The sequence below is a fragment of the Paroedura picta genome, chromosome 13, assembly GCF_049243985.1.
Source record: "Paroedura picta isolate Pp20150507F chromosome 13, Ppicta_v3.0, whole genome shotgun sequence".
Lineage (NCBI taxonomy): Eukaryota > Metazoa > Chordata > Lepidosauria > Squamata > Gekkonidae > Paroedura > Paroedura picta.
The window spans coordinates 18,406,723-18,433,267 of record NC_135381.1 but is presented as its reverse complement, the minus strand read 5'-3'; the positions used below and the strand labels follow the sequence as shown (position 1 = coordinate 18,433,267).

General features: G+C 45.5%; 1 protein-coding gene across 1 annotated transcript in view; it reads right to left on the bottom strand.

The window, feature by feature from the left end:
* FRMPD3 (FERM and PDZ domain containing 3) overlaps positions 1 to 26,545 on the bottom strand; it is a 95,439-nt gene that overhangs the window by 35,636 nt on the left and 33,258 nt on the right. The window contains exon 2 of the mRNA XM_077309333.1: positions 8,783 to 8,867. The gene's annotated coding sequence lies outside the window, so the exon portion shown is untranslated. The remainder of the gene's footprint in view (positions 1 to 8,782; positions 8,868 to 26,545) is intronic.

The following is a 26,545-nucleotide window of genomic DNA, read 5'->3' as shown; positions in this document are numbered from 1 at the left end:
TGTCTAATTAGTGTTGTATGTAAATCAAGCGTCTCCAAGCTGGGGAACAGAGCCGGGTGGCTCGGCACGGTGGTAGCCGTAAGGGAGAGGTCTTGATGGATTCCTCCCGTTCCTCAACTCCCAGGTGTTACCAGTTAAGCTTCCTAGCAGAATATCAAAGTGGAGGAGTACTAGAACACAAACAAGGGTGGAAGCAAACCGGCAAGGCAGAGACAAGTCCCAGGTCCCTGTTCCCATCGCACCCCTCCACTCACAGGCCCAGTTATGCACCCCCTTCCCCTCATCACCACCACCACAGACCAGAAGACTTTTTACTCTAGCTAGAAACAAGGACTGAGTCGTGCTTGAGCAACAGCATTAAGATTTGCACAGTGATGAAATCCACTGTTCTGACCCTGATGGGCTAAGAACAAATTGGAGGAAAAGGATCCACTCCTCCTGCTCCTTGCTCCTTCACTGGCCATAATTCTGAGCTGCAGCGGATCCTATTAAAAATACTCATCTCCAACAGGGATGCTCCAAAAGGTTTATTCAATGGGTCGACTGCAAGACTCTTCCCAGAGATGGAGATCACTGGAGCTTTGCAAGGACTCTGCAAAAGCCTTTGCTGGGAGCACTGACAGCAACCTCACTTCCCAAAAAAGGCAGGACGGTCCCACAGTGCTGAAGGCTTATTTGTTTGCTGCGGCACGAGCCTTGAGAAGCACAGGCTGGCTTCCTCAGATGAATGGTCGTTGGTGGCTGCTTATTTATATGCCTGCATTGAGGCCCAGCAGAGGAGAAGCCACCTTGTCAAGGTGAGAATGGAGGATAGTGGCATACTGCAAGAATGCCTCCTTGACAGCCAGGATGGGGAAGAAGCCAAACCAAAGCACAAATACACAGCTTCCTTCCTAACATGCAGGCAGGCCAAAGTCTTTCTGCAGCTGCAGGAAATTGCCCTCTCTGAGAAGAGCTGGCTTCTTTATCACATTTTTTCACTCCCTGAAGGGGTCTCAAGGCAGCTGACAATTGTCTTCCCTTCCTCTCCCCACAAACAGACACCCTGTGTGGTAGGAGGGGCTAAAAGACCTCTAAGAGAATCGCTCTGTGATAACAGCTCTAAGAGAACAGTGACTAGTCCAAGGTTGGCTGCACGTGGAGGAGTGGGGAATCCACCCCAGTTCTCCAAATTAGAGTCAGCCTCTCTTAACCACTACACCACACTGGCTCTCAAGCTTCTCTTGTCTTCCAAGTTCAAAGCTCAAGTGGGATTCAGAGTCCTCAAGGTTCTCTTCATCCTCCAACCCTTGCGCAGGAAGGATAGAAGCTCCGGAGGGAGAAGAACAGGTTGCTGGACCTTGTAGCCTGCTGACTGTTCTTTGGGAGAATCAGCAGAGTACGCAAAAATGAGAAATTGTAGTGGTAGCCATCATCCCTAGTCACCACAATTCCTTCCTGATGCTGCTGGCCAGGATATATATATGCAGCTGGAGTGATGGCAGCCACCAACCAGAATTATTTGCACATCTGGGCTGGCCTGCTTATGTTTCTGGAGCAGAAAGTGGACTGAGTGCAGCAAATCCTAAGCATTTTATAAGCACTTTATAATTGTTTTAACTGCTAATGTTTTGTTTATAAACCTAAATGTTGTAAACTGCCCCAAGCTGGTGTCCGGGAAGGGTGGTCATGCAAATCTAAATAAAATCAATAAATATAGAAACCACTCAGCCAGGAATCTGGAACAAGCCCCTCCCCCCTCCAATGCTGTCCTCTGTTCTCTTGGAATTGTTGAGCAGGTCTTGTATGTGCTGGAAAGAGCGAAGAAGGCAGGGAGGGGTTGCGGCTCAGTAGTAGAGCTTCTCTTTTGAGTACAGATAGTCCCAGGTTCTGTCTCCAGCTACTCCAGTTAACAGGATCAGATACCAGGGCAGCCTTTTTCAGCTTTTTGACCATGAAGGTACCAATAAAATGTTTTTCAGGCTTCGAGGTACCAAGAAGCAGCAGCATCTAGCTACGCCTCCCCGCCATGGCCCCCAGAAGTGAGAGGAGCAGCACTGAAAAGTGTTTAAATAGCATGGGCCCCTCCCGTTCCCATCCACCCCAACAGGCCCATAACTGGCCACTTTGGGAAGAGGCAGGTCAATCTGCCCAAATAAGGGTAGGGTTTTTTTTACAAAAATTAAAACTCCTTTTCTTTCCCTCTTTGCTCGGAGCCAGAAGTGGCAGGCACAGGGTGGGAGGGCTCTACCCAGCCGCCATTTTGAAAACCCAGGTGCTGAGGGGACTTTGCATCACTATGGTTGGGAAACCCTGTACAAGAGGATGTGACAGATCACAGAGAGCCACAGCCAGGGTCCTGTATAAAATACAACCAAATCTCCACGTAAAAGATCTCTTTGTGTGAATCTGGTCACATCATGGCAGAATGGAACATGATGGCAGACCTGCCAATTCCCCGGTGAATGAAACTTGTTCTCCAGTACGGATGCCAGTTAAGGTAGAATCGCCAAGAATGGAATTGGACAGATCAAGGGAAAGTATTTAGGAACACAGCTCAGTTCTTTTGAAAGCTCTGTAGCGCAGCTCTAAGTTAATTAAAGTGTACTGTAATAAATTTGATCTGATGGGCAGCTCAGATCTATGGTTTTGCAAGCAGACTGCACAAGATCATGGGCCTGAGCTATCAAGCTCTTCAGGATCAATAAGAGATCTTAAACTTTGGCGAAGCGGTGACAGTAATTTGCCTGCCAATAAATGAAGGAGAAGATACTTTAGAGGGCCAGCCCCTTTTACATCTGGCTCTTTCATTTAATACCTGGGTAACTAAATGAGAGGGTGACTAATACAGAGGCAAGTGGCTACAGTGGTGGATTTTGCTTCCTTTGGTTACCTTTTGAAATAACATCTGTACAACTGCACCATGGAAATGCTGCTTGGTTAAAGCTTGTTATGTATTTGTTAACAAACAACCCTCCTTTTTTATGGCTATAACTTCTTGTTATTCATTAAAGACTGGATAAGAGTTTTTGTCTTCTCCTCTGTCCTTGAAAAGAGCTGATTGGCAGCTGCCAAGTCTTGCTGCGAGCCAAACATTTGCGGAAGTCTCTTACTCCAGTTCAGAGGCCAACCCATTCATTCCTGACCCTTCCACCTATTGAGAATGCCTCCTAAATTGGTGCTATCTGCCCATTGTATCAATCCCCACTCACAGGATTAACAAAGAAGGACTGAGGCTTAGTGACTGCTCCTAATGGGATGGGCAGGAGGCTACTGGTGGCTTCCCTCAGAATTAAGGTGGTTTGCTGAAAACCAAAACTTGCATAATCCTTCCCTTTAACTATTTAGCAGATCATCTTGGTGGTGCCCTGGCCCCTTCATTCAAAAAGCTATTCAACCATCATGAAATGTAGTCACTGTGTGACCATCTTGTTAAGCCCTTGAGATTCTCTTAAGTTGGTTGGTGCTTTTGTCAAAACGTGACCCCTTCCCAAAAGAGGGCCAGGCAACTGTTAGGAAAGATTTCTTATCTATAGCATTTTAATCCCGGTTTGCCTCCAAGGAGTTCAGGGTCCCCACAGGTCCCCACCCCTATTTTCACCTCACAACAACCCTCTGGGTCCAACATCATCCAAACCCTTTCATGCCATAGTGGAGATCTGAACAGTGATCTTCTAGGTCCTAGTCTGCTGCTTTATTCACTGCACCCCATTAGATCCTAGTGCAAAAGGATTCAGCATATAGATCTTCCTAGGAGTTTGTTGCATATGCTAAGTGAAGGCATTTTTTTAAACGTCTTTTGGGGCATCCTTATGGCCACCTTCAATTCACAAGCATTGCAACCCTATGCAGAGTTACTCTAGTCCCAGCCCAGAAAAATTAATGGAGTTATACTGGAGTAACTGCATCGGATGGCCCCTATAAGTACAGGGGGGTGGTTATCAGGAGCACAATAATGCCCTGTCATGACAGGTCCTTGAGGAGTGAAAATATAGGGCAGAATGGTCCAAGGCCAGCAAAAGGCATGACATCAGCTAATATTCTCTGTTAGCAGGGAAGTTGGTGTTTATTTATTTTATTTATTAAATAGGTGTGCTTTTGTTGTATCTTCGAGATGGCTTATAGAAAGCACAACAAGATGAAACATCAAACCAGGTAAGGAATCAGAGATACATGAGAAGACAGAAGAGGGCCTCCTTTGTGGTGGCCTCTAGGCTCTGGAATACTCTTCCCTACAGGAGATCCAGATGGCACCTCCACTGATGGCCTTCCAAAGATCACTTAAAACAATTATTTTCTATAGAGGCAGGGTGTGTGTGTGTGTGGGGGGAGTGAAATTATCCCCCAACATTGACTCTCTATGCTAGGTTTCACTTTTCTGTTGCTTTGGTGTATTTTCTGCTGTTTGGGGATGAAAAAAGTGCTGCTTTGTAGGTTTTCAGTTAAACCAAATTGACCCCTAGTGTACATTTTAAATTGCTCTTTGCTTTCATTGCTTTGCTTTTGCTGTTATGATGCAATTATTTTAAAGCAAAAAGTACTAGACTAATAAAAACTTATTGCAAGATGTCCTACGTGATTTTTAAAGTCAAAGAGCAGAGTATAAATATTTCAAATAAATACTTTAAGGGATTAAGTATCTATGTCAGAGCGAACCACTGTAATGTTCTGTTGTTGTTGCAAAAACAGCTACTCCTTGTCCTTGACACAAACTGGTCTCGTAAAGGGGGAAGGACTGACAATCTTTGAGTCATGTGTAAAGCCAAAATGCATGTACACATACATACAAGGTCTGTTTTGAATCAAAAGCAGAGTGTGAGGGTGAAGGGCACTAGCCCCTGTACTTGCCATGAAACACATTTCCTCCTAGCCAGCTTCTGATGCCAGAGTCAGACTGGGAGAAACATGCTACCAACACAAGCAAGGAGTGAAGCACAGTGTACATGTCACAGAGTGCTTTAGCACACCTCCCCAGTTTTGTTTAAAAACAGTCCCCTAGGAGAGGAGGCAAGACCGCCCTCACCCGCCAAATCACACCTCCCTGTATGCTGGAGGGCATTTAAATTGCTTCAACAGAGCAGATTTTTTTTTAACCTTACCTGCCTGAAACTTGGCAGGGTGAAGGGTAACAATTCCAACGGAGTGGAAAACCAAGGAGATGGTGGGCAGAAATATGTTTCCCTTTGCAGCCAGTGGAAACAAACGATGAACAGAAAAACAAATCTAAACATAAGCAACCACTATAATAAAGAATACAAAACAAAGTGGAAACGATCCAATTAAAATAAGCAAGCAAACATGAGGGACCGAACACTCCCTAGAATAAAATGGCTTTTGCTGTTACCAAGGGAACAAGCAAGCAAGCCCCTTCCTTCAAAGTCCCTGGCCACGCCTCACAATGGCCTGATGAACCCTACAGAGGAATGTGCTCTTGGGGACTTCTCCAGCAGCCCAGGGCAGTACTGCAGGCTCCAGGGTCTGCACAGAGTAGTTTAAATACCATTTGAGATGGGCTCTGGTGCATATCTGTCTTGCAGGATCTGCTCTTCCTGCAGGAGTACACTGGGATGCTGCCACTAAAGGATGGCCATGCCCCCTCTTGGGAAGGAGGACTCCCCAGGGTATTCTAGGCCCAGAGACCATGCGCAGGGCTGCTGAACTCTAGGACTGCCTGGAAGCCCTCTGTGCTGTGCCAAAACACCATGCTTTTGTCAATGCCCTTTTCTAACTCCTCATGCTTGGGAGAGGCAATGCTGGGCAACAACCCATGACTGGTCATGGTCTGGAACTCATCCCAAGCCTGCCAGCTTTGCCAAGATGCTGGATCCGAATGGCAGACAGTTGTTTCTGCACACTCTCCTGGCACAGATAGCCATGTTGCCAGCTGCAAGCATCTTCTTCTACAGTGTATGAGTGTGCCTAGCAGAGGGATTCCCCAGCTTGCAGCAAACCCTTCTTTCTCTCCATCCAGGACCAACCCTAGTTATAAGGATCCTTTTTGAGGGGGGTGGAGGTGGAGGTACTGGGTTAGGCTCCAACAGGCGGACGGCATACTAGGACTTCCCAGACCTGGCGTGAAATCAAGCCCAGCATTCAGTCATAGAAAGCAGGCATATATGCACCGAAAGAGTCCACTCTGAGACTGCATGTATGCTTCCCTAATGCTAAAAAAAGGTAAAGGTATCCCCTGTGCAAGCACCGGGTCATGTCTGACCCTTGGGGTGACGCCCTCTAGCGTTTTCATGGCAGACTCAATACGGGGTGGTTTGCCAGTGCCTTCCCCAGTCATGACCGTTTACCCCCCAGCAAGCTGGGTACTCATTTTACCGACCTCGGAAGGATGGAAGGCTGAGTCAACCTTGAGCCGGCTGCTGGGATCGAACTCCCAGCCTCATGGGCAAAGCTTTCAGACGGCTGCCTTACCACTCTGCGCCACAAGAGGCTCTTTCCCTAATGCTAGAGTCCCCTAAAATACACTTGCAGGAATTCAGCCTCCTTGAAAAATGGCCTGATGAATCAAAATGGTTTCACGTTTCCAGGGAAGGAGAAAGGTCTGGCTTATCTGAATGTGTTTGCATTTGCCTCCCAGCCAAGCCTCTTTCTGTCAGTGCAAATCCCTTTTACCTGGAGGCCACCAGTCCCCCCTTTCTTGGATTCTGCTGTGATTTTTAGCTTGTTTAAAAGCTTTTGTTCACTCCGCTCCAAGGTGTACAGAAGCACTGTGCCAAGCTCTGGATCAGAGTGAAATTATTCAGAAATCCTGTTCTGCCTAAAAGGCTTAAGCCTTGTTTCAGGCTGAATTGCAACTACTGACTTGTGTGACTTAGTGCTGAAGTGGAGGTGCAGGAAGCAAAACTGGCAAGAGACAGACGAAGCCACATGGCGGCTGGTTATAAAAACCCCTTTGGAATCCACTCGACAAACTCTGCATCCCATGCTGGGCCATTAATTCCTCAGTCATATGTTGGACTAAGTAGGAACAACAGGGAGGTTGGCAGAGCTTACATGTGGCTCGCAGACCCACCCAAAACAGGCATGCCTTATTCTCAGAAGACCCTTCCCAGGAAATGTCCTAGAGTAACTCTTCCATACCTTCTCAGAACTAATACTAGGGTTTCTGACAGAGAATAAAGGCAGAGCTGCTAAGATGTAAAGTGGAGATTAATTAGCTTTGGATCCATGGAGCATTAAGGATGGAGACACCTTAGAGCTCAGTCAGATCAATCCCTATAGCAAATCCAGCACAAGACTCAGGCTGCCTACATCCCCCAAAGAGCTCTGCAAATGCCAACCTTTTGGTGGTCCCTGGCCCCAAAGAAGTACACCTGACCTCAACCAGGGCCAGGATGTTTTTAGTCCTGGCCCTTACTTGTCAGAATGAACTCCTGGAAGAGATCTGGGCCCTGACAGAGCTGGTTCAGTTCCACAGAGCCTGCAAGATGGAACTCTTCTGCCAAGCTTGTGGTTGGGGCCAGTGACCTCATAACATCTAATGCCCGCCCCCAAATCAATGTGAAGTAGATCTAATGGGGACCAGGCTAGACTAACCGTCCCATGGTTGCTGTTGCTGAATACAGATGCTGACAAGTACAACACAAGTATAGAACTGTGGATTCCTCAATGTGGACTCAGAAGAAAAAAGGAAATCACGAGGCACAATGATATAGTAGCCTTCTCTGTTTATAGGTGAAAAGGTTATAACATAAACTCTAAGTGGTCAAACATATGATCAAACATAAAGAGTCAACCAAAACGGGATCCTAGGTTAAGTGACCCACTTTCTGTTTTATCTTCGTCAGTGGTTGCTCTTCCAATATATTGTCATAGTAGTTGTAGTATCACATTGGCAAAATGCTCATAATCGTCTGGTGATTTCATAAAGTGCATGATTTCCTTTTTTCTTCTGAGTCCGACAAGTACAACACGGTCAACAAGCATAGCCAGGTTGTCCTGTAGAAAAGGCAGAATAGACCAGGCACAACAATCTCACCTGAAATGCCAAGAGACAAAGCCTCATATTTTGGGCCTGTTGGTCATTCTGTTGCTTCCTGGATGTCACTATCCAGGTTTCTTTTCACACCAGAAAGAGCCAGAAATGAAGGCTAGAAGGCCTAGAGTTTATGAGCATTCCGCTAAACCCATAAGGGTCATAAGACTGCATGACCCACATTACAATCCCGAGGAGAGTTATACCCTTTTAACTCCACTGAAGTCAATTGGTTTGGAAGGGTGTAACTCTGCTTAGGACTGCCCAACACTGCTGGAAAGAGGATTGCTCTTGTGTAAGAAGCAGCAAACTTGGCTGCCTTGTTTGGGGGAGGCTAGGAAGGATGGCCCTTGCCAAATTTCAGTCCCTAGGAACAACAGCAAACAAAACGCTTCTTCCTCCCCCCACTCTATCAGCATCTTGCTGGAAAAGATCCATTTTGCTAAAAAATATTTCACCTCCTCCCCCTCTTTCTGTGATCTCCGTTATGTGTTTTTGCTGACAGGTTAACAAGTCGACAAATCAATTCATTAAATCCCAGATGCTGTTTCTTTCTAATAAATCTGACTGTAATCACCAGGGATGGGTAATGCTTCAGAAGGTCCACCCCTCTGACTGAACAGCTCACGCAGTGACAACCCAACCACCTCAGCGTGGGATCCAACAGCAAGACGAAATCTAAGCTGGCTGCCACAATCGACTAATGAGAGAGAAAAGCTGCCCGATTTCAGTACCCCACCCAAACTAAGCACAACAGAAGTGGGGGGAGAGGGGAGGGAATGGGTCTTGGCTACTTATGAGAAGGCAAATACTCACTGTCTGCGCCCAACAGCTGGCAGGAGAGACGACCTCCGGCCCTGTCCCCTCCTTTCCTTTTGCCCGGCACGGGCGATGGCGGCGTCTGTGCGGAAACAGAGAGAGAGGGAGACTCTGAGCACTCAAGCCTTCGAAATTCAGCACCGGCTGTGATCAGAATCTTAAAGAAGTGGCTGGCTCAGCCCCAGAACCATGACAGGGAGCGAGCAGGGGGAACACATGCTCTCCTTCACTGTCTGCTAAAAGAACCGGTCAGCTCACTGCGGTCCTACCACAACCACAGCAGGGCTGCGACGGAACAGGAGCCACTAGGAAGTTCTGCCCATGTCCCGCCAGACCTCCTGGGCAAATGACCCTCTCTGATTCAGGCTCCTCTCTCTTTCTCTCTCTCACAGAGGGAAGCTCAAAGGGAGAAGCCCTCTCCACCCAGGGAGTGTTTCAGTTCCCTTGGATCTCCCCTGTAGATAGCTGTTCTCTGGTGAGATGGAGCTCTCCAAGAGAGCTTAGCACTTGCTTTGCCCCCAGGGAAAAATCCACTGCCACCGCTGCTGAAATGCAAGTCACAAACATTTCATAAATTGCCAAATAGCCAAACAACTGAGGCTCAGATAAATGTGCCATGCCCGACACCACAGGGGCAGTGCTTGAATCCAGGTTTTTCTGATCAGAATTCAGTACACCAGAGCATCTTGGTTCTCACTGTTCATTTGCACATACCAATTTATTTCAGTGTATACCTGTCAGCCTCTTTAGAAACTACTGGCTGGCCAGCCCTGTTCCAGTCTCTTTGCCTTCTCCAAGGAGATAAGGGTGCATAGGAAGTCAACCGCTAACCTCATGCAAAGCCTCATAAGAAAAAGCAGTGACTAAGCAAGCTCAGCGTCATATGCCAGAAGTGTGGATGAGGCAGGAAGAGGGCTTTCTACTGCATTTGGGAGTTATACTACTTTCCAAAAAGGAAATTGTTGCATGTTCGTGTATGAGAGAGAGTAACTAGCTTTAATTTACACAACATCAACCATTCAGTCAGAAACAGTAGGAAAGCCCCTGACAAGGACCATCAGCCAATGGAAAAGATGGCCCTTCTTCCTCCCCTCCCCTGCCCTCTGGTGCAGCTGACCTTGCTGTTCAGACTTGGCATTATAACCATGCGAAAAAGTATCCCCCAATAAATCCACCTCTATGTTTATAGACCCCCTTCAAGGATCGCTGCCTTGTTGTGGCAAGGGGGCTTGCGTAGTTCAGTGAAGCTATGAGCTATGCCGTGCAGGGCCACCCAAGACGGACAGGTCATAGCTGAGAGCTCTGACAAAAGGTGATCCACTGGAGAAGGCAATGGCAAACCACTCCAGTATCTTTGCCATGAAAACTCTATGGACAGTTCCAATAGGCATAACGATATGACGCTGGAAGATGAGCCCCTCAGGTCGGAAGGTGTCCAATATGCTACTGGGGATGAGCAGACGGCTAGTACGAGTAGCGCCAGAATGAATGAAGCGGCTGGGCCAAAGCCGAAAGGACGCTCAGTTGTGGAAGTAACTGGTGGCGAAAAGACAGTCCGATGCTGTAAAGATTTTTATTCCATAGGAACCTGGAACGTCAGATCCATGAATCAAGGCAAGCTGGACGTGGTTAAACAAGAAATGAGAAGACTGAACATCGACATTTTAGGAATCAGTGAACTAAAATGGACAGGAATGGGTGAATTTAATTCAGATGACCATCAGGTATACTACTGTGGACAAGAATCTCGCAGAAGAAATGGAGTAGCATTCATAATCAATAAGAGAGTAGGAAAAGCAGTCTTGGGATACAATCCCCAAAATGACAGAATGATCTCAGTTCGAATCCAAGGCAAACCATTCTACATCACAGTGATCCAGGTCTACGCCCCAACCACTGCTGCTGAAGAGGATGAAGTTGATCAGTTCTATGAAGCCCTACAACACCTTCTAGAAGCAACGCCCAAAAATGATGTGCTTATCATCATGGGGGATTGGAATGCTAAAGTAGGAAGCCAAAAGATAACCGGGATAACAGGCAAGTTTGGCCTTGGAGTACAAAATGAAGCAGGGCACAGGCTGGTAGAATTTTGTCAAGAGAATACAATGGTCATAGCAAACACTCTTTTCCAGCAACCCAAGAGACGACTCTACACATGGACATCACCAGACGGTCAACACAGAAATCAGATTGACTATGTGCTCTGCAGCCAAAGATGGAAAAGTTCTATCCAGTCAATAAAAACAAGACCAGGAGCTGATTGTGGTTCAGATCATGAGCTTCTTGTTGCAAAATTTAGGCTTAAATTGAAGAAAGTAGGGAAAAGCACTAGGCCACTCAGGTATGAACTAAATCATATCCCTGACGAATACACAGTGGAGGTGACAAATAGAGTTAAGGAATTAGATCTGATAGACAGAGTGCCTGAAGAACTATGGACGGAGGTTCGCAACATTGTACAAGAGGTAGCAACTAAAACCATCCCAAAGAAAAAGAAATGCAAGAAATCAAAATGGCTGTCTGAGGAAGCTTTACAAATAGCTAAGGAGAGAAGGGAAGTGAAAGGCAAGGGAGAAAGAGAAAGATACACCCAATTGAATGCAGAATTCCAGAGAAAAGCTAGAAGAGATAAGAATGCCTTCTTAAATGAACAGTGCAAACAAATAGAAGAAAACAATAGAATGGGGAGGACCAGAGATCTTTTCAAGAAAATTGGAGATATGAAGAGAACGTTTCATGCAAAGATGGGTATGATAAGGGACCAAAATGGTAGGGACCTCACAGAAGCAGAAGAGATCAAACAAAGGTGGCAAAATTATACAGAAGAACTATACAAGAGCGAGCTTAACATCCCTGATGACCACAATGGGGTAGTTACTGACCTGGAGCCAGACATCCTGGAATGTGAAGTCAAATGGGCCTTAGGAAGTCTGAGCAACAATAAAGCTAGTGGTAGTGACAGCATTCCAGTTGAACTATTCAAAATCTTAAAGGACGATGCAGTAAAAGTGCTACACTCAATATGCCAGCAAATTTGGAAAACTCAACAATGGCCACAGGATTGGAAAAGGTCAGTTTACATTCCAATCCCAAAGAAGGGCAATGCCAAAGAATGTTCAAACTACCGCACCATCGCACTAATTTCTCATGCTAGCAAAGTTATGCTCAAAATCCTACAAGCTAGGCTCCAGCAATATGTGGACCGAGAACTTCCAGAAGTACAGGCAGGATTTCGAAGAGGCAGAGGAACTAGAGATCAAATTGCCAACATACGCTGGATCATGGAGAAAGCTAGGGAGTACCAGAAGAACGTCTACTTCTGCTTCATTGACTATGCTAAAGCCTTTGATTGTGTGGAGCACAACAAATTGTGGCAAGTTCTTAAAGAGATGGGAATACCAGAGCATCTTATTTGTCTCTTGAGAAATTTATATGCAGGTCAAGAAGCAACAGTGAGAACTGAACATGGAATCACTGACTGGTTCAAAATTGAGAAAGGAGTTCGGCAAGGCTGTATACTGTCGCCTTGCCTATTTAACTTGTATGCAGAGCACATCATGAGAAATGCGGGATTAGAGGAGTCACAAATTGGGATCAAGATTGCAGGGAGAAATATCAACAACCTCAGATATGCAGATGATACCACTCTAATGGCAGAAAGTGAAGAGGAACTAAAGAGCCTGTTGATGCGGGTGAAGGAGGAGAGTGCCAAAGTTGGCTTGAAACTCAACATCAAGAAAACAAAGATCATGGCATCCGGCCCTCTCAATTCCTGGCAAATAGAAGGGGAAGAAATGGAGATAGTGACAGATTTTATTTTCCTGGGCTCCAAGATCACTGCAGATGGGGACTGCAGCAAAGAAATTAAAAGACGCTTGCTCCTGGGGAGGAAAGCTATGGCAAATCTAGACAGCATCCTAAAAAGCAGAGACATCACCCTGCCAACAAAAGTGCGTTTAGTCAAGGCTATGGTCTTCCCAGTTGCAATGTATGGCTGCGAAAGTTGGACCATAAGGAAGGCCGAGCGTCAAAGAATTGAGGCTTTTGAACTCTGGTGCTGGAGAAGACTCTTGCGAGTCCCTTGGACTGCAAGGCGAACAAACCAGTCAGTCCTAGAGGAGATCAGCCCTGACTGCTCTTTAGAAGGCCAGATCCTGAAGATGAAACTCAAATATTTTGGCCACCTCATGAGAAGGAAGGACTCCCTGGAGAAGAGCCTAATGCTGGGAGAGATCGAGGGCAAAAGAAGAAGGGGACGACAGAGAATGAGGTGGATGGATGGAGTCACTGAAGCAGTAGGTGCAAACTTAAATGGACTCCGGGGAATGGTAGAGGACAGGAAGGCCTGGAGGATCATTGTCCATGGGGTCGCGATGGGTCGGACACGACTTCGCACATAACAACAACAACAAATGTTTATAGAACTAAAGATGATGAGTTTGGGAAGCAAAAAGTCGGCATTGCTGGGGTACCCAGCTAGTGTCCCTGCTTTCTAAAGGGAGAATCATTCTTATAAGTCATGGTTTGGTCAGAGTGTCATATCTAATCTATTGGGTTAGTTCCACAAATATTGTTTTTTCACACATGGAGTCAAGGCCCACTCCCTGATTCCTGATGTGTTGGGAGTTCTTAGGGCTCTTCTGTCAAACCTTGTTCTCGAAGTTATGCCTCCACAGTCATAAATAATACAGCTACTAACTACTCACATACCAACTGCTGAAGCTGCAAGGTTAACTGAACTTTACAGCAACCTTAGTGATACTTTCACAGAAATTTGGAAACTCAGTAGCTTCTTCCCCCCCCCCCTCCTGTTCCAAAGCATACATGTATGTGCTTGGCAGCGGAGAACTGATGAAGTGCAAGGAAACATCATGCTGTGATAAATACAATAGTCTTTAAGATGCCACAAGACTTTGAAAGAAAACTCTACTGAACTCAATTATTCCAAATAATAATGCATTTTGGATTGGAGCAAGTGAGATGAGGCAGAAGAAAGGTCCCAGCAAAGAACTGGGGTTCAAGGCTAGCATATGCAGCCTTGAAGTCAACAGTTTCACTCCAGCCTTGAAGCCAACACAAGAGCTGCAGGAAACCTAGGTCTGTACATCAAAGCAGCATCTTGGTTTCAGCCAGGTTGTTACAGTGGTTAGTGCTGGACAAGGATCTTGGAGACTCAAGAGAAAATCTCCACTCTGCCATGGAAATGTCCTGAGTAACCTTGGGCTGGCTACACTCTCTCAGCCTCACTTAGCTCACAGCATTACTGTTTGGAGGCTAAAAGGCAGAAGAGGGGAAAATAAGCTATGTTTGGTCTGCAATGAGGTGAAAGTTGAGGTACAAATGGAATAAATAAGTAATGTTGTTGTTGTTAGCTGCGAATTCGTGTCCGAAGCATGGACAATGATCCTCCAGGCCTTCCTGTCCTCTACCATTCCCCGGAGTCCATTTAAGTTTGCACCAACTGCTTCAGTGACTCCATCCAGCCACCTCTTTCTCTGTCGTCCCCTTCTTCTTTTGCCCTCAATCGCTCCCAGCATTAGGCTCTTCTTCAGGGAGTCCTTCCTTCTCATTAGGTGGCCAAAGTATTTGAGTTTCATCTTCAGGATCTGGCCATCTAAGGAGCAGTCAGGGCTGATCTCCTCTAGGACTGACCGGTTTGTTCGCCTTGCAGTCCAAGGGACTCGCAAGAGTCTTCTCCAGCACCAGAGTTCAAAAGCCTCAATTCTTTGACGCTTGGCCTTCCTTATGGTCCAATAATAATTATATGGTCCAAAATAAGTATACAGACAAGCAAACAAATACAATCTGTGCCTCTTAGCCCCATGCAGAGCCTGAAACAGGATCTTTCCTCCTACATACTTTCAAAAGTTCCATATATTAATTTAAAAGCCAGCTTGGTATAGTGGTTAGGAGCAAAAGCTTTTATTCTGATGAGCAGGATTTGATTCCCTACTCCCCCACATGCAACTATCTGGGTGGTCTTGGGCTTACTGCATCACTGATAAAGCTGTTCTGACCAAGCAGTAATATCAGAGCTCTCTCAGCCTCACCACCCTCACAGGGTGCCCATTGTGGGGAGAGGAAAGGAAAGGCAATTGTAAGTCAAGTTGAAACTCTTTCTGGTAGAGAAAAGTGGCATATAAGAACCAACTCTTCTTCTAATCTGGAGAGTCTGGTTTGATTCTCCGCTCCCTCACATGCAGCCAGCTGGGTGAAATGGGCTCGCCACAGCACCAAGAAAGCTGTTCTGACTGAGCAGTAATATCAGGGCTCTCTCAGCCTTGCCTACCTCACAGGGTGTCTGTTGTTGGGAGAGGAAAGGAATGATGATTAAAAGCAGCTTTAAGACTCCTGGTAGAGAATAGCAGCATATAGGAACCAACTCTTCTTCTAAAAATCTTGACAGCGAGCAACTTCAGTAAAACTCACCAGACTGGCTGGGCCCCAAACATTCTCAATAAATCCATTTAAGGAACAAGGAAGGGAATCCTGAATTGACTGAACAACCATTTGAAGGGTCATTTAAAATGAAGCTTCTGATCTTGAACTTGCAATAGAAGCGTCATCTCAGAGCTATCCAAGGTGCTGAAATATGTTCTCAGAAACATCAAGAGGACTTGAGCTTCTTGGACTTGATTAGCAAGACCTCATTCAAAGAATGTAATTTTTACCATTTATTTCACATTGTCTGACCTAGCCTAACAGCAGGAGGAGGCACAGAAGAGTTTATAATGGTTTCAGAATGGTTTTATTGAAAGAGAGAAAAGAAAGGCCCTATAGTTCAGTCACAGATCAACGGCTTTGCAGCAGGAGATTCCTAATTTATAAGGGGGAATCTTCCAGCTAGGAAAGACGCATCACAGCCCAAGACTGTGGAAAACCACTGCTAGCCAGAGTAAGACATTCCTGGGCTAGACGGACCAATGGTGCAGCATCATATAGACATGGTATAGCCTCATATGCTTAGTGGAGGATGGACTTTCTGAAACTCATTTGGTCAATTTTCCAAAATTATGCTGGAATGAGAGTGCAGAATGAAAGGCTGAGGAGAATGCCTGTATTTATTGACCTAGCTTGTCCTTGAAGGAGCTCAAGAGCAGTTTATGTTATCTTCCCTCCATTTTATAACTATAAAACTAAGATATGCTGAGATAGTGGCCAACCAGTGAGCTACATGGATCATAGAACAGCAATTTAATCACACTGGGTTCCGTTGAGACCATCAAATCACAAAATCACCAAAATATGATTTCAGAGGATCACTGACCATTCCAAGGGACTCAGAGGCAAAACAGTGTAGGTCAACAGTCAGGCTTGGCTCCTTAAGATCTGGATTTTCCGATAATGCCTGTTTAAATGTCTGCAAGGCACATTCTTCATTTAATCCAGATTAATTCTAGCCATCTCAACAAATGAGCACATCTGTACTCAGGGGCCAAAATACAACAGCTTTAGGCATGCAGAACCCCACGAAACCAGTGAGACTGTGCATGATTCAAAACTGTACCGGATGATGCCAACTGTATACAAGCACAGCCACGATAACAATTCACGTTTCTCAACAGTACATTCAACTCTACCTTTACGGAAGAAAATGAATCGCAGCTCTCATAAATCATTATAGAGACAAAGTCTTGGTCTTACAAATTTATGTACCTTATTTCCTAATTGCACATCAAACCTAACCCCCCTTTTACTTCTGGGCGCCCCCCTCCCCGCTAGCAATTATATAGAAGAATCCAAGACCCTCACTCCCCGAGCTCTTGTATTTCAAACCATTTTCATTCGAACTTCTCCAAAAGCCAATCAGAAAATTCACATCTCCCCAATACTTTAAATTTATAACACAGCACGTTCCTATCAGATCCTGGCAGCAAGCACTTAAAACACCCACCAAGACCTTCAGTACCACAGCAAATATACAGCCTCTACTTCGGCAATGAACTAAGATTTGCACCCACCTTGCTCCCTTCCACACTTGACGTTCTGGCTGCAGACCATGTTCCCCAAGTGAAATTCCTTCCTTTCATAAAACGTACCGCATGCAAAAGCACACCACAGTTAATGGTGCTGTGCAAGCTTCCCGGCTGCCGGGACTGCGTCCGCTTTTCTGTGCTAAGTAAATGAAGCACGTTGGCCCAGATTTTTACGGGGTGTGTGCAAATAGCCCCACTTTCTGCCTAATGATGCATAACCTGAAGCTTGCGGTCATCAATCTGGCTACCTTTCAGGTCTATAGGGTTTGATTTGGGGCCCGTCAAAAGCACACGGGGAAGAGAGCCTCTGGGAAGGTTGCTGTAAGGAGAGGAGAAGAGGGGGTTCAAAGTGGAGATCCAGCACAACGAAAGCCAGCCAGAAAGATAATATATGGCAAACAGTGGAATGCTGAAAGTGCTCAGAAAATGTTAATGTTAATGCTAATATTATAAAAACAGCAACAATAACAATGACAATAGTATCATAGTTTAGTTCTGCCAGAGGGCTTTGAATCAGGGATCTCCGTTCAGCTACAAAATTTGCAGGGAAGACCCAGATTGATTCTTATGAAACTTGTCCATACTCAAATCTTATACAGTGTTTGCTTTAGAAGGTTTAGGTTGCCTTTATTTTAGATCACTTTGTTCTTCTAAACTTTAAACTAACCCCACTGGGAGAGCAATGGGTTCTAATCAGTTAAGAAGAGCATACATGTGTTTGCTAAGCATTTTTTGAGGGGGGGTCACCTACCCATTTCCAATACTGTCCTTTTAAGATAGTCCCCCGCCTTGTCTCAAGGAGCAATGTTCAAATTCACATTTGTACCACACCTGTGCAAAGCTCCCAAATAATGCATCTTTACAAGAAAGCAAAACAAAACCAGGAATACCCCAAATAAACAAAATGGCTAGATGGAAAGGCAACTCATGTGGTGTGCAATTCAGGTACAAGGCATGCAGGAGAAGTCACAAGGGCAGAGAAGCACAGCCAGAAAATGCCCATACTGATGGCTCAAGAAAAGATTATTAATTCATCTGCATGGTTGCACTCAGTTCTATACCAAGAAACCACTTTTATATGGGAACCGCTGCCCAACTGAAAAAAGAACTTGCTAGTCCAACCTGCTCATTGCTACCCAATCTGTGAAGACAGAGCCTGAGGAAGCCATCTATTCCTCAGTGAACATGCATGGAAGTTTCACTCTCTTCTTAAAGCCCATTTGGAAACGTTGGCAGTAGGCAAGATCCAGAACTGACAAGGGAGTCACAACAAGCAAAAAAGAGTAGCACTCACTGCTGACCGGGCAGCAATGGGCATTAACTCTGAGAAGCTGAGCAAGGACGTTGTTAAACAGTTCTCTCACTCAGAAGGGTTTGTGAAAAGAGAGTCTTTTGGCTTGCTTTCAGGGAGCGCAAGCCTTGCTGTAGTGAGTGGACATTGAGGTAGGAGTCTGTGTCTTGGCTAGGACAACTTACAAAGCTCCCATGCTATCCATGTTTCCAATAATACTCATAAATCTATTTCAGAAACCAGAACAGTTTCATGAAGACCAAGAAAGGGGCTAAAGTAACTAGATTCTAAGCATGCACTAACAGCCTCAGCAACCTCATTTTCCAAGGACCAACAATGTAGGTGCAAAAGTGGCACATAAACTTGAAATACTGCCCACTGTTAATTATGAACAGAGTAATAATTTCAAAGCAAGGGGGCTTAACCTGAAATAAGAACAAACATTATGAACAGGAGAAGTGTGCATTACAAGACCATTACTTTTTAACTTTACGGCATTGCTACCATGCAAATAATGTTTGCTGGGGCTGCTGCCACTGCCCTTGCAATAGCTGCTCACTTACCATGAAGTTATTTACAAAAGTTACAAGGTCCAGTGAACAAACGCGCAGAACCCAGAACAAATGCAGTATGTGGGTGTGGTAAAACATCCTTTTAGCTCCATGTATCTGCGTGGACCTTTGTCACTTTGCCAGGTGAAAGCTGAATTTGCTGCATGAGAATGCTCAGAGACTAAGCTCAAAACTGTCTTGCAGGTAGTACAGGCAAAGGGCTACAAAGCAAGTCCCCCCTTCCCTTTCCAGTTTCTAAAGGCAACAAAATGTGATTATTATACTGATAAATGCCAGTCGAAATGGCAAAGGGTCCGTGGGCAAGTATGCCGAAAGCAGATGCAAGGAATTAGAGGTGGCAGAATTTTCTAAACCCCCCCCTACCCTTCTGCCTAGTAATTTTCCACCAAGAGAGGAATGACTTATGGGGGAATAAGCAGCTCTCTAATCTGGGAAGAGAGTCAGAATTTGGGCAAAGCAGGCACATACTGAATAAAAGGCCTGCTAAGATCCCTTTACCTCTTTCCCCCCACATCATGAATGCACACTTGATAGACTCATGACTGAATTAACCGTCTGCTCTAACGCCTGCCCACCTACAAGTCTGCCCCATAAAAACAATTGTTTTGAGCAGTGGCTTGCAAAAGCTAATGTTGAAATAGAAGCTGTTAGTCCTTAAGGAACCACCGGTCTTTTGTTTTATTTTTCAAACAACACAGCTGAGTGTGAGTTAAGTGCTGTCAAGTTCCTTCTGGCCTTTGGTGACCCTATGAATTAAAATTCTCCAGTACAAGAATAGCAGCCAGTCACAGGTCTTGCAAAAGGTGGGCTTTACTGAGTTAGTTATTTGCAATTTGCCAGCAGTCACTAGGGGAGTGCACTAGTCGCTATCAGCCTGTTGGTGGCAGCAGAGAGTAAACCCTAAACATGTTACTAGCCCGCGGAATAAGCTGTAGAGATGATGCTCCATGCAGGTCTAGCAGCTTAAAACATGGAACAGCTAAGAAGGTTCTTCATCCCCAATGGCAAAAAATATGTGAAAGCAGTGCTAGTTTTGGCACAGTGGATACAACAGTAAGCCTCGTTATATGAAATTATGGGTGTTTTACATATTCAGAAAATTTATTTTATTTATTTATTACATTTATATACTGCAAATCCTAAATGGTTGAGTGCATGGACAGTGTGGTGGCTACTTAGAGCCAGCTTGATGTAGTGGTTAGGAGTGCGGACTTGTAATCTGGCATGCCAGGTTCGATTCTGCACTCCCCCACATGCAACCAGCTGGGTGACCTTGGGCTCGCCACGGCACTGATAAAGCTGTTCTGACCGGGCAGTGATATCAGGGCTCTCTCAGCCTCACCCACCCCACAGGGTGTCTGTTGTGGGGAGAGGAATGGGAAGGCGACTGTAAGCCGCTTTGAGCCTCCTTCGGGTAGGGAAAAGCGGCATATAAGAACCAACTCTTCTTCTTCTTCTTCTTAGAAAAGAACTGTTTCTTTAAAAAAATATAATAAACAGCAGCTCTCAGCCATGATCTCCCAGAGAGGTTTACTACATAAAAAAAGACCCTAATCCTGGGAGAGCATGGAAGGGTTGTTGATGTTGCTATTTGGGTACTTGACATATGATGTTAGGCTAAAATGCCACTCAAATTTAAACTTTACCTGTTTATATTTTTAGATTTGAACTTTAACAAGCAGTTTTAACTTTGATGATGTTCGGACAGTAGGATGCGCACCTAAGCCAGTCTGCTGGGAGGGTGGCATATAAATTAAATGAATAAATGAAAAGAAATTATAGAAGTGAAAATAAGCATGTGGCATTCTTCAAAATGCTCAAAGGCTCCAATGGAAACTATCATAGCAGGGATGCAGCAAGGTCCTCCTTACTTACAGGAGCTTTTTCTGGTGGATCATATGGCTCACTTCCTCCCCTGTGACTCAGAAGAGATGACGGGACAGGGCCTGGGAGTGCTCAGGGACGTCTGGGGGCAGTCAAGGAGTAGATCTGGGCCCAGAGGAAGACTCAGTGGTGATCCTTGAGGTGGCCTTCATCATGGGACTATCCAGAGCAGGGGTAGTCAACCTGTGGTCCTCCAGATGTCCATGTTTAGCCAGGAAAAGGCAGCCAGATTACAGTGCTGAGATGGCCAGTGGGAGATACTGAGCCCAGAAGAGCCATCTTGATTGTACCTGACCAATTTTAGTCCCAGTTTCCCAGCAGCCCAAGCAAGAAAGTAGACCCAACCTTGGAAACCTTACATCTTATTTTTTAATTTGCAAAGAGCAAGTTTTAACTCCTTAACGAAGCTAAAGCTGAAAACATGAGGATTTTTGCTAAAGGCTGACTAAGCAAAGAAAGTCTAGGTAATATTGGTCAGGATCTGGGATCAGTCATTCCCCATTTACCAAGACTGCCCAACAAAATTTTTGGGCACCTGCATTCTGAAAGTCCCACCAAACTGGCTGAAAAAGTGGTAAGAAAAGGAACATGGGCTGACCCAAAGTTCATATGCATGGGATTGTGCACCCTTCTCCAAACTAAATTCCTAGGATCCTTTTGTGGGTGCCAGGACAGTGAAACCAGCATAAAACTGACAGGAGGTTGCAGTACAGGTATACCCATGAAGACCCCAAGTTCAACATCTTGCCAGATGTTTCTCCCACTAGCATTACAGATTCAAATGGGTAGCCGTGTTGGTCTGAAGTAGCCCAACAAAATCAGAGTCCAGTAGCACCTTTAAGACCAACAAAGATTACAGAGCGGGGGTGCCTCAATTGATAACACACAATTTCTCGTTAAAATTTTAGGAGTCGCTGACTGGTTCTGTCCTCTGACAGTAAGACCTCCAAGCTTGTGGGCTGCAGGAGGAGATGTCAGAAGTTCATTTTATCATTCACAGTGGGTAGGAGGAGAGGAACAAGAAGACAAAGTGTCCTTTAAACCCATCAACCTTAGCCACAGCACCTCCCGGGAAGAATCATAACTAGCCTGGACAGAAGCACAGGGCAGCGATGGGCTCTTCAGACCACTTGGCCTTATGGGGGCAATAAAGACAATATGAGATATTTCATTCCGATCCAGCCGTCTACCGTGCCCAGCTAGGCTTTAAGGCAAAGGTAACATTTTCAGATGATTGAAGGTGAAGTAAAAAAAGAAGAAAGGGCAGTACTTTGGCAGTAAAGCAGGCTTGTTTGGCCTCAGCAGCTTGCTAAAGGTGGCAAGTGGAAGAATCAGCATCAATTTACTCTGCTTTACTCTGCTGTGATTCGGCCTCACTTGGAGTACTGTGTTCAGTTTTGGGCCCCCCAGTTGAAGAGGGACGTAGACAAACTGGAGCGTGTCCACAGGAGGGCAACAAAGATGGTGAGGGGTTTGGAGACCAAGACATATAAAGAAAGGTTGGGGGAGTTTGGTCTGTTTAGCCTAGAGAGGAGACGATTGAGAGGGGATCTGATAATCATCTTCAAGTATTTAAAAGGCTGCCATATTGAGGATGGAGCAGAATTGTTCTCTCTTGCCCCAGAGGCACACACAAGAACCAATGGGATGAAATTAATTCAAAAGAAATTCCGTCTAAACATCCGGAAGAAGTTCCTGACAGAGCGGCTTCTCAGTGGAACAGGCATCCACGGGAGGTCGTGGGTTCTCCATCTTTGGAGATTTTAAAGCAGAGGCTGGATAGCCATCTGATGGAAAGGCTGATTCTGTGAAGGCACAAGGGGGTGGCAGGTTACAGTGGATAAGTGATAGGGTTGTGAGTGTCCTGCATAGTGCAGGGGGTTAGACTAGATGACCCATGAGGTCCCTTCCAACTCTATTATTCTATGATTCTATGATTCTAATTAATAACAAACTTGCTCTTAGGAAAGTGTTCTTAGGACTGCAGGATTACTCCTCAGTTTCTGAAGGAAAGGTTGAGGGACCCTGGTCTGTTTAGCCAGGAGAGAAGGCAACTAAGAGGTGATATGATAACCATCTTCAAGTACTTGAAGGGCTGTCCCATAGAGCAAACGCTGGCAGGGGCTCATGGGAATTGTAGTCCACGGACATCTGGAGGACCACAGGTTGACTACCCCTGCCATAGAGGATGGAGCAAAGTTGTTTCCTGTTGCCCCAGAGGGTCGGACCAGAACCAATGGGATGAATTCAAAAGAATTTTCAGCTAAATATCCAGAAGAAGTTCCTGACGGAGCAGTTCCTCAGTGGAACAGGCCTCCTCAAGAGGTGGAAGGTTCTCCTTCTTCGGAAGTTCTTAAGCAGAAGCTAGGTAGCCATCTGATAGAAATGGTGACAGAACTTAGGCAGATTGTAAGTGAATGGGCAGAAGGGATTGTGTCTGAGCTTGGCTCTTGTGGCCCTTTCTTGCATGCCCAGAGAAAGAAATGCTGATTGCCACTTTGGGGTCAAAAGGCGAATTTTTTCCAAACCAGACTGGTCTGAGATTCTGGTTTGGGGGGCATCATATGGGCATGGAACTGGAGGTTACTGAGGTGGACAGGTAGTTGTGAATTTCGTGCATTCTTCTGGGGGTTGGACTAGATGACCCTGGATGTCCCTTCCAACTTTAAGATTCTATGAACAGTCAACAACCATAGCCCATCACCTGTTTCCCAGCTGGCAGCTGAAAAAGGGGAAGAAAGAGGCGTGGCCAAGGAGAGTCAGCTGGGAAAACGACGAAGGTCATTCCTCTCTGAAAGCCGGATGAGTGACATATTTCATAAAGAAACAAAAGACAGTTGGGACAGTTTATTAGACCTGTTTTTCATACCCCGTCTCCCTTTACAGCCTTGTTCTGTGCAGCCCTTAAAGGAAGGAAAAATTCCATGAAATACTTTACAATGCTTTTAAAATGCTGTAAAATAGAACTTTACACCAGTACAAAGAGGCTGGAACAGGACTCTGTTACTCCTGGAAGCAGCTGAGTATCTCTGCAAGCAGGGACACCCCCCAGCCCCACCCCAAGAGGCGGTTTAAGACCCCCAACAATGTTGGTCCTGAGTGGGGGAAGGAGTACCTTTGAGACCAGAGGCAGAAAAGAGGAGACGGTGCTAGGAGGAAGGAACAGTTTCATGGGCAAAGCGTGACCAGAAACTGCTGAAATGAGTGGGGCATTTTTGCTTCCCTGGCTTAGCTGCCAGTCCCTCAGTTGCTTCCATGCTGAAGACAATCTTCTTGTTCTTACTCTGCAAAGCACCCTGCAGTGATGGCAAGGGGGCGTGCAGGGAAATATTTGGTGCGATTCTGCTTTTTGTGTTTGGGTTATTTAAAATAATTCTGACAGGTATTCAGGGTTGCTGGTCTGCTTGGCAGCCATTTCTGTTTATTTCAATGGGAAACACATTCCCAGCTTTAACTCTCTTACCCCAACTCCAACAAAGCTCTCAGGGACTAAATCCTTCCCATTAAGGGAAAACATCCGTGTTTGTTTTCTTAACAGAGTTGCAGAGTATGTGCACCTATGGCTGCGGCTTGAGTTTTCTGCCAGCTTGGCGTAGTGGCTAAGAGTGCGGACTTCTAATCTGGCAAGCCGGGTTTGATTCTGCACTTCCCCCACATGCAGCCAGCTGGGTGACCTTGGGCTCTCCACAGCCCTGATAAAGCTGTTCTGACTGAGCAGTAATATCAGGGCTCTCTCAGCCTCACTTCCCCCACAGTGTGTCTGTTGTGGGGAAAGGAAACGGAGGGCTTTGAGACTCCTTCTGGTAGAGAAAAGCAGCATAAAAGAATGAACTCCCTCTGCCTCTATCCCCATCTGCCAAAGTCTGATCATCCTGCCATAGGCTACAGTAAACTACTGGTCCCCTCCTTTTGTGTGGCTCATATCCTGTATCTGGAACAGCTCATGTGAGAAGCACCTTCCTCATATACAGAGAGAGTAAGTGTCATCAATGTGAGAAGTAAAAAAGCAGCATAGAGAAACACCACCAATGGATTATCCTGTGTGGTGTGAATGGGCTATGTGTTTGGTTGGACAACTTGCTTGTCAGGTACATATCTGATAAGCCCCCATTCCTTCTAGTGAAGTGAAAACTTTTTGATGTGAGAACATCTTATGCGGCACTCATAGGGAAAATCCAACAAACAAAAAAATGCATCTCATTTGCCTCTTTCCTGTAGTTTTACTGTTGGATGTTTACATCTCACGCAACAATCCTATTCCCGTCATTGTTTTTTTGTTAAATGCACAAGGAAATGGAGATGAAAAACGATCAGCCCAGTGTGATCTAACCAGCCCAGGTCCGAAAGTTGTAGGAAATTCCATTCAGGTTCGTGAGCATTCTATACTCAGCTTGAGTTTTGCTGCCTTTCCAAATGCACGTCCCTCTTGATGTCGCCCCTCCCCTGCAGCCAACGCCGTACTCTCTTCCTGTGCATGGACGAAACTCCCCCATGCCAAAATCCCCCAACAACACTGACTAGAGTAGACCGTCACTCAGCAGCCATGAAGTTTCTCTTAATTTTTACACCCAAAGCAAATCTACTCCGCTTGCATTCATCATGCAGAAATGTATCCGTTTTTAAATGCACCAAAACAAAATGAAACGGCTGTTAAACGATGTATGAATTATTAATGGGGTAGCTTTGCATCTCTCGTCAACTGATAAGCAGCGAAGCCTGGGATCTTGCTGGCGTACGAGCTGCCTGCACTACGGTGGCTCTGCCATCCTGGTGGCAGCCCCCAAACCTCTCACAATCTGCTCAGACTGGCAAAGGAGGCTGCATCCTGGCTCTGTCTTGACTCCGAAGAGGACCCTCCTCCTTCCAGCTTTTAAAAACAGATATCTATAGCTATATCTCTATATATACATATCTATATATATCTATAAATAAATCTATATATACATATCTATATATCTATCTGTGGCGCAGAGTGGTAAGGCAGCCGCCTGAAAGCTTTGCCCATGAGGTTGGGAGTTCAATCCCAGCAGCCGGCTCAAGGTTGACTCAGCCTTCCATCCTTCCGAGGTCGGTAAAATGAGTACCCAACTTGCTGGGGGGTAAATGGTAATGACTGGGGAAGGCACTGGCAAACCACCCCGTATTGAGTCTGCCATGAAAACGCTAGAGGGCGTCACCCCAAGGGTCAGACATGGCTCGGTGCTTGCACAGGGGATACCTTTACCTTTTTACCTATCTATCTATATCTATCTATCTATATCTGAGTGCCCTTCTACGAACTAGATCTGCACCGCTCCCCTGTAATGCATGTGTGAAGTTTCATAGCAACAGAGCTTAGCATTCCCATCGCATAAGAATTTTGCCTTTTGGCGAGTTCCTGCAGACGCTGAAGTAATTAGCTTGATCAGCCCATGCAAATCATCTCCGATTGGAATCATTCATTATTTAATCTGATATGCACCATATTTGGCCAGGAAGTTTTCACACAGATCAATCTTTTGGGTCTCAGATATTAAAGGCAGCTGAGAAAGCAAAGTGGCGTCATATGCATATGCAAATATCCCACACCTGCATAAATCAGAATTAGACTTGATGGATTTCCCAGCCGATCTGAGAAAGGGGCGAGGTGGATTCAGAGCCAACATCCGATGGCTTGATTCACATTCTGTTGGAATCTACAAGGAGAAGGGAGTTTGTGTTATCCTTGCCCTAATTTTTGCAGCACTTTGTTGCAGGATGTCACAGAATTCAAAGAGAATCTTGGCACTATACAGAAGACTGTACATGCAAATCCATCTTCAGTAAGGAGAATACTACCTTTGTGAAGTTATCTATCAAAAGCCAAACTGCAGGATTCTAAAGTTCTGTGGTCTGGAGTTCTAGTCTGACTGGTGCTTTTTTAGCCCTAAAAAGCAGCCAGTGAAATTTGTGCTAACTGAGTCTATGAAACGAGGGAAATGAGCATTTAAACACTTTCCCCACACCATTTCCCTAATTAAAAACCACCTCTATCTCCCTCTCTCTCTCCCCCCCCAGA